General features: G+C 39.3%; 1 protein-coding gene across 2 annotated transcripts in view; it reads left to right on the top strand.

Moving 5' to 3' along the window:
• Positions 1-13,927, top strand: part of LOC105563582 (homeotic protein antennapedia) — a 113,677-nt gene that overhangs the window by 32,050 nt on the left and 67,700 nt on the right. Inside the window, exon 1 of one of the 2 annotated variants that reach the window (XM_012015283.1) lies at positions 9,365-9,935. The exons of the other annotated variant lie outside the window; for it this stretch is intronic. The gene's annotated coding sequence lies outside the window, so the exon portion shown is untranslated. Of the gene's footprint in view, positions 1-9,364; positions 9,936-13,927 lie in introns of those variants that run through there. 2 annotated transcript variants of the gene reach the window in all.

The raw sequence follows: 13,927 nt of genomic DNA, 5'->3' as shown, positions 1-13,927 counted from the left end.
TTATGGATACGTTATAATTCGAGTGACGTTTATAAAAGTATCGTACGTCCCGGTACAACGGATCGGTATTAAACGGGGGAGGATTTATCGTACACTGCGAATGATCTAGCTGATTACCTTGCTCGCGTATGAAGAGAGCGACGAAGGGTGTGCAAGAGCACATGGGTACATTATAACGGCGTTGTTTACGATAGCCCGCCAGTCTTTCGCGCCATTGCCGATTAGCGGCCGGCCCATTTCACTTCATCATGCACGGGCACAGCGACGGAATCCGTTGCGCGATACAAACGGATGTTCCGCGAATTGCGGTTGTTTAATTGTTCGTCTATGTATCGAGCGTCCAGATTTATTCGTTTAATAAATATACGCGTAGGGACAAATTAATGCACAGTTTTGTTTTTAACGCTGTTAAAATCGACACGCCTCTTTCGATTTCGTATATTGAGTTGGCATTTCGCAAGTTTTTTTTTCCCTTTCTTTTTGAATAAATCCATTATGTAAATCGTTATTAACATTCGCATTCCTCCGCTTTATAACATCGGTAAGAGCAGCGAGTGAGGACGGGCGCGCCGTGAAGAGCGGTATAGAGAGAATTGCTGTAGTAGCGCTAATGTCACCCCGGCGTTGAGATAAGAAGCTCAGGCAACCCTCCCACCCCCTTCTGCTTTTCTTCCACCCCACGCTGAGGCACATGGTGTGAGTTATGAGGCCGATTTTTATTATTCGCGTACCACCACCACCTCCTTCTTCTCCGTCTTACAGCCACCCAGCTCGCTTTTTCCTATCTGCGAGTGCTCATAGGCGCCGGCTGCGCAACCGGCGGAAACTTTCTCGGCGACAAGGAAGGGGTGGGGCCGGGCATCACAGCGAAGTTGCGTTATAAGAAAAACGCGCGAAAAATCGAAAGAAAAGCGATTTCTTTTTGCAGCCGGCAAGCCATATCGCGATAAATTGTTCGTTTGCTAGCAAAAGTGTTTATCGCCGGAGATTAAGTTTATTTCGGAAATAAATATATCTCATGTGAGAAAATAGTCGAATTTTTAAATCGTAAACGTTCCTGCGTACGTATTTAATCAAGTTTCTTCGTGAAAAGCATTCATTCGAGATGCATCAGTTTTCGAGTAATTTTGCACCGAAAGAAAATACGTAATTTTCGAATTTATTGAAAATAACGTAAAAATCTTAACGACCACGTATCTTTATTTACAGATAATTTTCATGATCCGCTTATGCATATAAAGTGTTCGATATAAATGCAGTTTCGCAATAAATCGCCAGATTACATCTATGCGAATATACATATACGTCGATAATGGAAGCATCCAGCAGCGTTGTCTGCAGATTTCAATTTTTCTTTCTTCCGAATTCGCTTTTCGTTTACTGTCGTTAACAAGAAATTTATCGTAAATTAGGATATGTCTTGATAGCTACATAAAAATTACAATTCTTGCTGACATTAACACATATGTGAAGATTATACGTGGCTTATTGTAAATATATACGGTTGCGATTGAAAAACTTAGTAGATGAGACTAAATCGTTTGATAGAATGAAAATTTATTGAAGTAGAGATGGAAGAGGGCAATAATATTATATCTCAAACATATTAATAGAGGAAAGTCCCCTATTATGAGATAGGATCCTAATACGAGAAAGTGGGGTTTCCACTACATTGATAGGCATCATCTGTTGGTTTCACTATGAATTTATTGCTCTTAAAGTGAATTCTGTTGAATAAAAAATTGATTGTTAAATTGTGTAATAGTTGCGAAAAGAGATTTGTGATAGAATTTGGATGTTGAAAACCTGCTATATCTCATAATCGGGGACTTTCCTTTATCTATGATATTCACTTCAATATTCGTACTGTTCTTTTCAATCGCGATTATTCGAAATTATAAATACAAATTTTGACTCTTCAAGAAATATCAAGCCTTATAAATATTCAACAGTTATTTGAAAAATTTTGAAAAGCTCACCGAGAGCTTTTCAATTTTTGTGAGATGAAATCACATCTAATAAGTAACAAATTGTGATGTAACGCTAAGAGATAAATTAAATTCTCTATATCGCGAGTAGAAAAGAGCTGCAAAGAGTATCGATGGCCTTCCATGGAGAAACGGACAGAGTGAGTCTGTTCGTTTTCGTAGCCCGACGGACCACATTCTTCCTGGTGACTTTGGGCATTGTTCCTTCTGGATCTCCCTCTAGCCCCTCTTTCCCTCCTTCGGTCCCCTTTGGGTCCCACATCATCCTACTGCTTGGCGTCCGCCTAACCGGGGACCGCTTATAACAAGCTGGACGCTGGAGTTTTTTGCTGCGACGCCTCTTTTTTTCTTCTTGGTCTTTTTCTGTCCGGTACCTCCGGTACAGACAAAAAACGTCACCCGCCGATTTATAGCCCCACCGATGACCGACTGTTGTCCACGTCCACTTATGACTGCGTACTTGCTCGACCTTGGCAAGACCAATGGCCACGGAGCAAAATTCTTTTCTTTCGAAAAAATTTTCATTTAGACAGTGTTCGTGTAATTTTTATGGATTTTACTAAATCCTGAAATTGTTTGTGATAATCAAGAAAATTATTTAGAAACTAATATAATCAGTAGAAAAAGAATATTGTATAAATGCATACAATTTTCCAGAATTGAATATTCCACATCGAACAAACGTTGTTACACAGCGTGTTGATTCTTTTTACGTCGATTGTCTGCCTCTCACACATGTTCGTGAGCGTAAAAATTCAGAATTGAATCGAAGGATTTTTTTACAGCTTAAATGTGGTCTGCTTCCGCCTTAAATCTTATATTAAGAAAGGACCGCTGACCGAAAGGCGACCTTTTTTTGGACGGAACTTTTTGTCCGTCTTCTAATTTAAAACGTACTTATCCTGGAATACAATGACGGTAAAAACCTTTGTGCTACCTATTTTACACCCACGTAATAAATACTGAATTATTGTTCCTTTTTTACCGTATCTTCACGCACCTTCAGAAATAAGTTTGTTTTCAAAATAAGTCTTTTTAGAAATAAGTTTGACTGTTTTCGAAATCAAAAGTTGGAAACTTACTTTTACAAAGACCTTTTCAGTTTTAATATTAAATATTTTTTATTATATATTACATTGAAATTTAATTTTTTATCATCTTAACAATAGTAAAAGAAAAATATGAGAGTTTGCAACTGTTTCTGTATATTTCTGAAACTTTTTATTGAAATATTTTCAAATATCTTCTACGTTCGATTGCATGTAATAAGATTCGAAAAATTTTTTCCACGAGAAAACTACGGAAGGTTCTCTTTTTCTTGTGCGCCAAATTTAATTAAATTGTTTGGCATAACAGTTCAATTTTCTCACGTGTGCGGAAGCATGTTTAATACAAAGTTTCTGTAATAGTCGCTCAAGCATGCACACGTTACTTACAATTAGTCACAAAAGTTCGTGTTCCGCCTAATAATGGATTTGCTCACGAAGAACAAATTAGCGGAACGATATATCTTCCTGGCGCCCCTTGCAAACGCGTGTGTTCTTACACGTAAACGATTGTCCGATATTTAATCTGCGTGCATACACGCCATGAGGGATGTACTTGCTCGTGATTTCCGCATAAAGGAGAAAAAGATACATCATGCATTTTAATTGCGTTTGAGTGCATTATTACACAGACATTTAACACAATTTTTATCTTCTCTTAATAAATATGATAGAGTCTTCAACTTAACTTTGAATCATAATTTTCTCTCTCTCTCTCTCTCTCTCTCTCTCTCTCTCTCTCTCTCTCTCTCTCTCTCTTCTCTGTATCTGACTTTGCTTTTTTCACTTTACATAAAGTTCGAAATAAATAATTTATTACTTAATTATTTAAATTAAATTATTACTATTTTAATTATTACTTTTCAATATTAAATTATAATATTCAATGTGGAATCTGTTTTACCAACAGTCTCTTTTATTTCTATAAATTCTTTCTTGTACTTTTATGATAGTTTGATGTTACATGTGAAATATAAGTTTTTAATAGAGCCAACATTTTGATTATTACACATATATTCCAATTTTATTATTCCAAAGCATAAAAATATTGGTTTTTTGGCAATCAAAACTAAAGCCTAAGTTTCTTTCTACAAGCTCTAAAAAAATCTATCGAATCGATAATTTGACGTAAGTAAGCGCTAACGTGTCACCAATGGTGGATAATCGGATCAATGACAGCGACGAGAAAATTACAACGTGCGCAAGAGAACGGAAGCGAGACAAACGACGTACGGTGGAAAGAAGCGTGAGCAACGTACACGCGCCCGCGGATTAAAGAGTTATTTGATTCTCAGAGGCGGCCATAATTCTCCCGAGCTATTCCCGTCCCGCGCGCGTTCACTCGCTCGCTCGCTCGCTCGCTCGCTCGCCCACCAGAATATTTTAACATCAGGGGTGGGTGGCAGCCCGGCTGATTCTCTGTGCCTGGATGAGTTTAGGTTGGGACACAGGACACATGTACCAACGCACACATGCACACGGAATAGAATGTAGGAGGGTTGGTGGGTGAGAGTTGCGGGTCCGCAACTCCACGCAGCTGACAGCTGTTTCCTCGGTGGGCCGACCAGGCCGGTGGGGAGGATTCAGCCTAGTCGCGCCCCTTCTATAATGGCTCCCTTTTCTTCCTTCCCCTACCCACAGCAGCATGGCTGGCGCAACCCATCTCTTTCTCTCCCTCTAGATCCAGTTACGTCACATCGACTCCGTCCTCGCTCCTTCTCTATACCGCCGATGACGTCAACCCCGTGACGTAGAAGCGTGGCGTCATCGCCAATAGAGCAGTCGTCGATAAAACGTCGACCGCTAGAGGCGCGCTGATCGTGACACGAAACCATTACTCTACGGTGCGCGATTTGCATGTTTGTACGGAACATACGAGATGAATTAGTAGGCTTGATGTATCAATGAGAATTCTGTGCCAGACGATAGCGCTAGAATGGATGATAAGATGAAACGGAATAATCCTAATAAGGTGCAACTTGAGTTGCGGGAGATAACCGGCGTACGCGACGCACACTCAAAGGGGAATCATTTTGTTCAACTCCCCTCTTCTACAGATGCACCCCTAATTAACGAAAAGGATTCAACTCTAATTTATTTGTTTATTTATAAAAAATTCAACATGTTAACAAAATACACAAAGCTACCTTCTTTTAGATCAAAGTTAGATTTTAGTGTACATATAAAACGTTTCCATCACCAGTTCTAGACACACGCGGTCAAAATTGACCCGATGGCCTTGTCCATCATCAAGGTCGGGCATATGTGTGCCGTTGTCCTTCAGACCCTATTGAGCATGTGAGAGAATGGAAAGGGAAAGGATCGGGAAACTGGATAGAATGACGATCCAGATAATACGTTGAATACTTTCACCACGCGAACGGTGGCAGCATCGTCAACGATAGGCAGCAATCGTAAAACAAGTGTTTTACGAGGCTCGACCGCGGAAGGGGAAACGGCGCTATAGCGCCGAACGTTGAGTGGGGCTCTCACGGTTTACGAGCGCATAACAGACGCGTTTATGGCCGCGATCACATAGCCCGCGCATACCTACGGCTATATAACCGGGTCCCATAACCCAGTACGGAGTAAACAAATCGTAAAGCTCGTTTTCGGATTTACTGACCTGCCGCAATACACGGAAAGCGATACGGAGAGTCAAGCCAGCCAGCCAGCCGGCAGGCAGTGATAACCAGCCACTTCCCCTCTTCGGTTTCTTTGCCTGAGTAAGAGGGGAACTGTCATGCTGATGGCATGCGATCGAGATATCGCAACAAGCATGCGCGCAAAAGGGTTACGAGCCCCGTAATTGTGACAAATGAAGTAGATAATAGCTCGAGATAAACCGCATTAGGATATTGACTGATGAAGAGGCGGATTTGGTTTATGCGCCGGCTCGTGCCTAACGTTTCTTATCAGTGCGCTTTGAATAATTCTGTACGCCAAGCAATTTACGAGTAATATCACATATTATCTTTCGCGCGATACGTATCATTTACATAACAAAACAGCTTCCACGTAAGATGGATTATATTTGAAAAACAGCACTTACATACGTAGAATAAATCTGAGAACACGACGCTATGTACATTAGATTATTCCTGTCAATTTTAACGCAACAGATACGTTCTGCTGATCAATCGGCCATAATGTGCGCGCGCACACGTACAGTCAGCGTCGTATACGTCCCCATGTTTGAAAATATTTTCGAATCGAATTTATTTAATCCCTTAATTAATTTAAATATTTATAAAATTTTTAAAACCGCTATTTTATAAATTGGTTTAATAATCAGAAATAAATGAGTTGTCTTTCGTCTTTTACTTTTATGTTTAATTAATCGCGTGTCATTTACGTGTGCCAATCTGTCAAATCTAACTCTTATCGTATTATAAACTGTGGGATGACGTACGAAACATTCGATTTCCTATAAAATATCCGAAAGCACTTACTTTCTGATATACAGGCATATAATGTATAATGCTAATTGTAAGCGTAATATCATACTGTGTCTTCGGTATTGTGTCTTTATTCATTTTCATACAAATATCGATGGTAAAGTTCTATGTATAAACTTATTATTTACCTTCCAAGTAAATAATAGTTTATATTGCAATTTTCAATTTATGTGATACTTTCACGATTGTATTCTCATATTTACAATGTAATGATTTTTGGAGATACATCAAGAATAAATCAATTAAAACTTTTAGTACATTGATCAGGAAATTTTATTTAAAAAATTTGTGACAAAATCAATGAAGTTAACAATTTCTTGGAAAACAAATATAATTCTTCATATAAATATTTTTTTTTATTAACCAAGTAATCATCGACTGCGTATAATTGTCATACAATTTTCGCCATACCGACACAGCACAATCTTATTATAACGGTTGTGTAAAGAAAGAAGAATGTTGTAATATTTCGACAAGATTTGTTGCTCCAAAGTTTACCGAAACTTTCTGTTTTATCCCGTCTTTATTATAAAAGACCTAAAAAATATGAATGTTTGTAATACTATAACATTGTATTGTACTGAAAGAAATTTTAACTTCGTGGAGCGGAAACACGGCCGAAGCTCTTGCGTATCCGTACAGAGCCGCGCGGAGGTGATTTATTCGAGTTAATTCCAATTCCATTGGAGCCGCGGGGGCGGCCAGGGAGGGGGAGGAGCAGAGAAGAGGCAGCCTGTGGGGTGGAGGGTGGATATTCTTATGCAATTTGCCAGAAAGGTTCAAGAACCCGGGAGATCCCGCAATTTATCTTGCCTTATGTTACGCCGAGCCAAGGCAACGGAAGATAGATAGCGTCACTGCTTCCAACCCCCTCCTGCGTCCCGCACCGCACCACTACGGGTCAACCACCCAAACCCCGTACAGACCCCTGCGACCCTTCCCCCAGCCAATGAGGGACGACCGCGGTGGCCATCTTGGATGGAGAGTTATTGAACGAAAAAGATGAGTAAGAAACTTGTTATGGGGGTGCGTTCTCTCCGCGCCGTTGGGACTTGGACGAAAGAAGGCGGAGGAAGGGGCAGACGGAGAGCTTGGAAGCTGCGGAGGGGTAGGCTACAAGGGATTGTTGGCGCTATATTGATCAATTGCTTTGCCGTGCTTCGCGCTACTTTCGTGATATAAAGTACAATACCCTCGGAGGCGCGATACCCGCTGTGAAACTGAGTGCAACTAATTATATGATACTTATGTTCCTTAAAGCACCACGACGTCCGATTTCTTATTTTTATTGTTGAAGGATATTATCGCGATTGTCCAACATATAAATAACGACATTAATTATGTTGCTCTCGGTTTGACTAATATCTTTTACAATATTTCAAACAGCGTATACGAGACCTTAAGTATCGCGCATCCTGTGCCAGCCACTATACATATATCACCATTTTGACAGACTGAATTTCTGTGGAGTCTTTTTCACATCACATCACATTATTGAGCTGGATTGCGAATAAAATTATATGATTATTCATTCTATTAATATCGTCGTATGTTTTTCCTCGTTGAACGAATTTTGTTTCATTCAATAATTTTTATCTGCACATGCAATCATGAAAGCCAATATTCACGTCAATGGGCGTGTAGAAGGGGCTCGAAGGTATGGGTGGTCTGATGGTTGCATTTCACGAATGCTTCACGCGTTCTCAGTTTATGGGCACGTGCGCGCGAGGTGTCGCGTAACTAAGTTTCACCTTGAGGCTTCAACAAATCACCTAAGCCGGTCAGTCCTAGCCAGGAGGTAGCTGCATTACTTCACGCATGCATGGCGGCCGATCGTGCGTGATTTGACAATGCGACAATTAAATTTGTGCGTTGTGACATGCATCAACAAATAACGAATGCACCGTGTAAACATATTAATATTTATAAGGCAGTTCGAATTGCTAAAATTTATGAGATATGTAGCGCTGTGTTCTTTATAGATCGTATCGCTGAATCTAATTTATCTGAGCTGCTTACTTATATTGATTAATTTTCTTATTCAAATTTGAGAGCAAAATTTTGTTGGGGAAAAAATAGTTTTCCAAAGAACAATATGTCACCATAGACACAGTTTCTGCCCTTTTTTGAAAATATTGACGTTTGGTTTTTAAGTGCAATTTTAAAAAAATGATGTTAAGGGATTCAAGGCCAATTTTCCAAAGACCTAAAAATCATGTATAAGGATTATCCAGTTTTCTAAAGCAATAGAAAATAAAATTTCAATATTTTTTTCTGCAAGATAGGCAATTGCAATAATAAATGTATATATTTCTTTTTTAAATGAATTAATTATTTTTCAGAGTTGTATATCTTTGTTACTAACGCATATATTAATTATTTCGTTAATATTCTTATTATGTGATACTTGATCACTGTTCCATATAATTTTTATATCATAGACGTGCAGCACTTTTCTTTTTTGCCGACTTATCGGCTTTCCAATCAGATTGGTTCTTTTATGTCGACAATGTTCATCGGTCTGCTGTAAGATGGCGCTTCTGGCGCCGAACGTACAGCGCGCCATCTACGAGATTGCGCTTGAAACTTGTCGCGGGCACCACGTGCATCGCGCCCACCAGGCGGCGGTAGCACGCCCGTCAATGTCCAAGAGGGGGTTCCCCACTGCTTTTCTAGTGGTGTGTGTGGCGAGAATAGTGGGGGTGTGTACCTATGCTATGCCCGCAACGGCGCAGAATCCCATCGATCATTCGTGCCGTTTCCCCGTGTTTCACGCCGCTGTGTATTGCGCGGCGTAGAGAGAGGAGTCGGCCACCGATGCCCCCCTTCGACCCCGCGCGGCCACCACTTTGTCTCTGACACGTCCACCCATCTCACCCCACCCCGCGCAAATTCCCCCTTCCTGTACGACGTGCTGAGTCCGTGACGGTTCGGCGGGCAATGCCGGCCGACCATCACGAGGCCTTACCTTCTCTATTATATTTATGTGGTGGCTTGCGGCCTGAAAGGTTTATGTGGTGTCTCCACTCTGTCTCGTGTCGCTCCTTTTTTCTTTTTCACTCTCTCCGCCCTCTATGTCGCATCTTCCGCTTAAAATTATTCCGCAGATCGCGCTCCATTGCATTATGCCACGAATTCGTTACTCATAATTATTAATCAAATGGTATCGCGCGTCAGACATTTGACATTAGTGAATGTGATTGAGATTTGAAAAATATTCAAATTTTCATGGTGTCTAACTGTGCGCGTTATCCTGTGGACGCGTTTGGGGATAGCGAAGTGTTCGGTGGATGACACCACGTGTCGGTTGAGACCAATAAATGTGCGCGCGGGATGCTGAGTATCAGCCAATAAGAATGTAAAGACATGTTGGACCGTGCCTCAGATACCGTCATTATGCCGTGATTTTATCGTACTTGGATGAACATATTTCAATTCAATCGGTAAATGATTTTGACAATTGTCTCATTACTCATTAAATCATATATTTTCCATGTATTGGTCGTAACGTGTATTTACAGTTATTAATGTAACAAAATATATTTTCATCGAAGCAGCTGTCAAGTTAAAATAGATTTTATTCCTAAATCTTATAATGATATTTGCGTATAAAACAATCATGTAAAATATATTCTTTTGTGTGTGATTGAAAAGATATTTGCATCGATATCTAATTCTGATGCAAAATAACAGACCATGAATCATGCGTATAAATAACATACGTATATACAAGGATATACAGAAATGTACAAAATTAAACAACGTATCGAATATTGACAGCATATCCATACGCGCATGTATGTGTACAATCCATATCTAACAGCATGTAATTTATTGTTTCAGGTAAGTGACGTTGTAACGCCTCGAGCCCTGTGGAGCATGCCCGTGCAGCTTGCTTGGTATAATGTGAGCAATCTATTTATCATAACTTTGTCAAACTTTCGTGGTTTGCGGGAATTAAACGATGAGGACGGAATTAATATAACTCTATGTTTTATTACATCACTGTTTCTCCGCTTTTGAAAGTATTTACTTATTTTTATTTAGTCCCTATTGTGCGTATACGTACAGCAAATATAATGTCACGTTCCTGCGTTTCATCCCCGTATCCTGCTGCAATATTTCTACTCCGCTATGCCCGATCGACATGACGCAAAAAGAAGGTCGTCCCTAGAACTGTCAAATAAATCAGGACTTTTTGGAATTTGAGCGAGGCCAGTTTTTCGACACGTTGTCAACAGCTCTTATTTATTAACTCTCCTATTTCGCATTGTGTTATATAGAGTACATATGAAATTGTTAAATTTTTTAATCAGTTGCTTTTATTTACGCAAGTGCGGGACTCTTTTTCTCGCGAGTGAGTTCGCGTCTATTGTCGAACCCAGACGCTGTTCGCGTTTTTAAATTAAAGCTAAAATAAAAATTATATTTATATAAAAATCAAATTCGCACATCTTGAGATGAGTATACCATAATCGGATGTAAACGTATAGATAATATGAGAGACGCAGTAAGATATAAAAGTTAAACAATATTGTTGTTTGTTGTATTTAATATTAAGACTTTTAATTAACACTTCGTTTTAATTAAATTGACTATCAAGAGCACAGTTTTATTGCAAAAATCTTAATTTTATCGGAGGACATAGGCACCGAAAACACCATAATTGCGATAACATGTGACAGTAATACGAAAAACTTGCACAAGTTCGATTATTTTCCATTTAATAATTTCACGCACATAAATATATCACGGACATGAGTACACGTGTTACATTGTATTATGTACAATATATCATTGTAATAATATCTGAGTAATTAATGATCTGAGCATGCAAGTATCTTAGTAAAGGTGTAAATGGAGGTCTAAAGGAGACTTATTAGCGTACATCCCTGGAGGATGAAAATAAAACAATCAGTCATTAGAAATGGACGAGAAAAGGTGAAAAATAAGAGAGTAAGAAAGAGACACGCAGTGAATGCGACTGAAGGTTAGAGAGATGCCCACAAAAGCAGTGCTGAGAAATCCTCGTCAACAACGGAATCAGGATAGGCCCACACACCCGGCGGCTTGTAAAACATGCGGCAAGATTAAATGCTTCATTAATATGATTAAAGTAAAAAGCTGCTTGAGTAACGAGCACCAGTGAATCATTGGATGGTCACGTCCACGATGCATTATCCTGCAGTTCTATATAGTTGATATTTTTATATTTTATTTAAAGTTTTACATTTCGCAGTAACAGAGAAAGTAAGAAAAACATACAGTATTTTGCGTCTTTTTTAACAATCGACACGCGGGTAATAAATCGGATATAGTAGAGAATATTACAGAAATTGTAGCGTCAAGAATTCTACATTGTATGGTAATTTACCAACTCCCGAGATAGAATTTGTACATATTCTACCGCGTCTGTTAACATTCGAACAATCAACCGCTATCAAATATCGATCAAACACTATCAAAATATCGGGTTTCAAATTTCTTGCTTTAAATTACCGAAATTATTAAAACGCTTTCGTTGCAGTTTATGTTGATTTTTGAGGAGATAAAAAGCTGACGATACATGCCAATATATTTTTCATCAGCCATACTAGTTTCTGTATATAGGAAGTTCTGTGTATAGGATGTCTATATATACCAAAATAGTGCTGGGGGTTCTAGTGTTAATCTAATTGATTCGGCACGCCAGGAATATTTGAACGGACCAAGCGGGGGAAAGGGACAAGCGTGGCTCTGGACGCAGGTGTCGGAATGTTTTAAAGCTTTCTGAATTAGTACATTCGTTATTCAAAGAGTGAAACTCTCAAGGTTTATAATCGGTAGTGTCGTTAGAAATGTCATCGTTTTACCATACAAATACTTCGACAATATGTCTCCTTTTTTCTAAACATTTTATCTATTGAACGTTCCGTTTCGCGTTTATAGCAAAACATTTCCAGCAAAATAATGGGTATATTTAATTGTAAAAACATAATTATTAAAAATTATATTTTAACGCAACAAGTCTTGCGTGCAATGCAACAATGTAACTTGAAGATACTATGAGAACAATTGCTTTAATAAACGAAACGTAATACTCGACATGGACAGCTGTAGTAATGTTTACGTTTATCGCTCAAAATTACGTGTCACAATAACGTATCACTTGGTTTACACGGGATACGTCACATTGTTGATGCTTGGTGACATGCAAGGTGCCGAGGCTTGACGTAAAGTGCAAGCAAATGCGATCGGCGATTATACACTTACAGCGTTACCGTATATAAACGGTGCCCGTATAAGCCACGGTAGATATGCATACACTGCGAATACATATAATGCGGTCCAAAGCACAAGGGCAATGCATCTTCCGCGTGACATTGGAGCCTACACTAATCGCGCGACAATCTTCACCGCAGTGAGAAGAGAGGAATAAGAAGGAGGACAAGGAGAAGAAAATCGCATGTATCGCTGTACTCGGTGCGCCTCGTAAAGGAAGAATGGAGTGGAGGAGAAAGATGGTGTCACACAAACAAGAAAAGTGTGAAGAAGGATACGGACGAAAGAAGATAAGAGCAAGAAAATTGAGAATGAAGAAGTGGACTGTGTAGCGTTTTACGAAAAAGAAGAGGAAGGAGGCTTGAATAGGTACAAGTGAGGGAATACGGAAGTATCAAGTAATAAATGTAGAAAAAGAGAAGAGAAACAAAATATGTACGCTATAAAACGTACGCTGAAATCTAAATACGAAGATACAAGGGAAAAAATAATGCATTACAATAGTCTAATGATAAAAATCACGAAGGATGTCCTGTAATAGTACACGTAGAAAGAGATGTGTAAAAATATTGCATAGCAAAAAGTAATAATTTTTTAGGAGATTTTTCATAAAGATCTTCTTTTCAATGAAATCATATGGTACAGTACCTAATGATAGATAAAAGTATGGGGGTCACTACTATACGAAGTGTAAATTAAAAAATTCAGTATAGTTGTGAAATAACGGTTTTATGAAATATTGGGTTGTCGGAAAAGTCATGACGGATTTTTGCAATACAAGGGTGTGGTGTTTTTTGAGCTTTTACCGCGGAATCAAACGATCAATTCTGTTGTGTACTGTCGTCAACTGGATGACTTGAATACATCTCTCACAGAGAAACGACCAGAACTCGTCAATCGCAAAGGCATAACTTTCCATCACGACAATGCAAGACCACACACAAGTTTGGTGACTCGCCAGAAGTTGCTGCAGCTTGGATGGGAAGTTTTGGCCCATCCTCCATACTCACCGGACCTTGCTCCATCAGATTACCATTTATTTCGTTCTCTGCAAAATGACCTGAATGGTAGGTCTTTCGATTCTGATGAGGCCATCAAAGAGTATCTCATCCAGTTCTTCGCTGGAAAAGAGCAGTCCTTCTACGAGCGCGGAATCATGCAACTCCCAGAAAGA

This window comes from Vollenhovia emeryi, unplaced genomic scaffold (assembly GCF_000949405.1).
Source record: "Vollenhovia emeryi isolate VEMERY1.0 unplaced genomic scaffold, V.emery_V1.0 DF939174.1, whole genome shotgun sequence".
NCBI classification, from domain to species: Eukaryota; Metazoa; Arthropoda; class Insecta; order Hymenoptera; family Formicidae; genus Vollenhovia; species Vollenhovia emeryi.
This window is presented reverse-complemented; position numbering and strand designations above follow the sequence as displayed.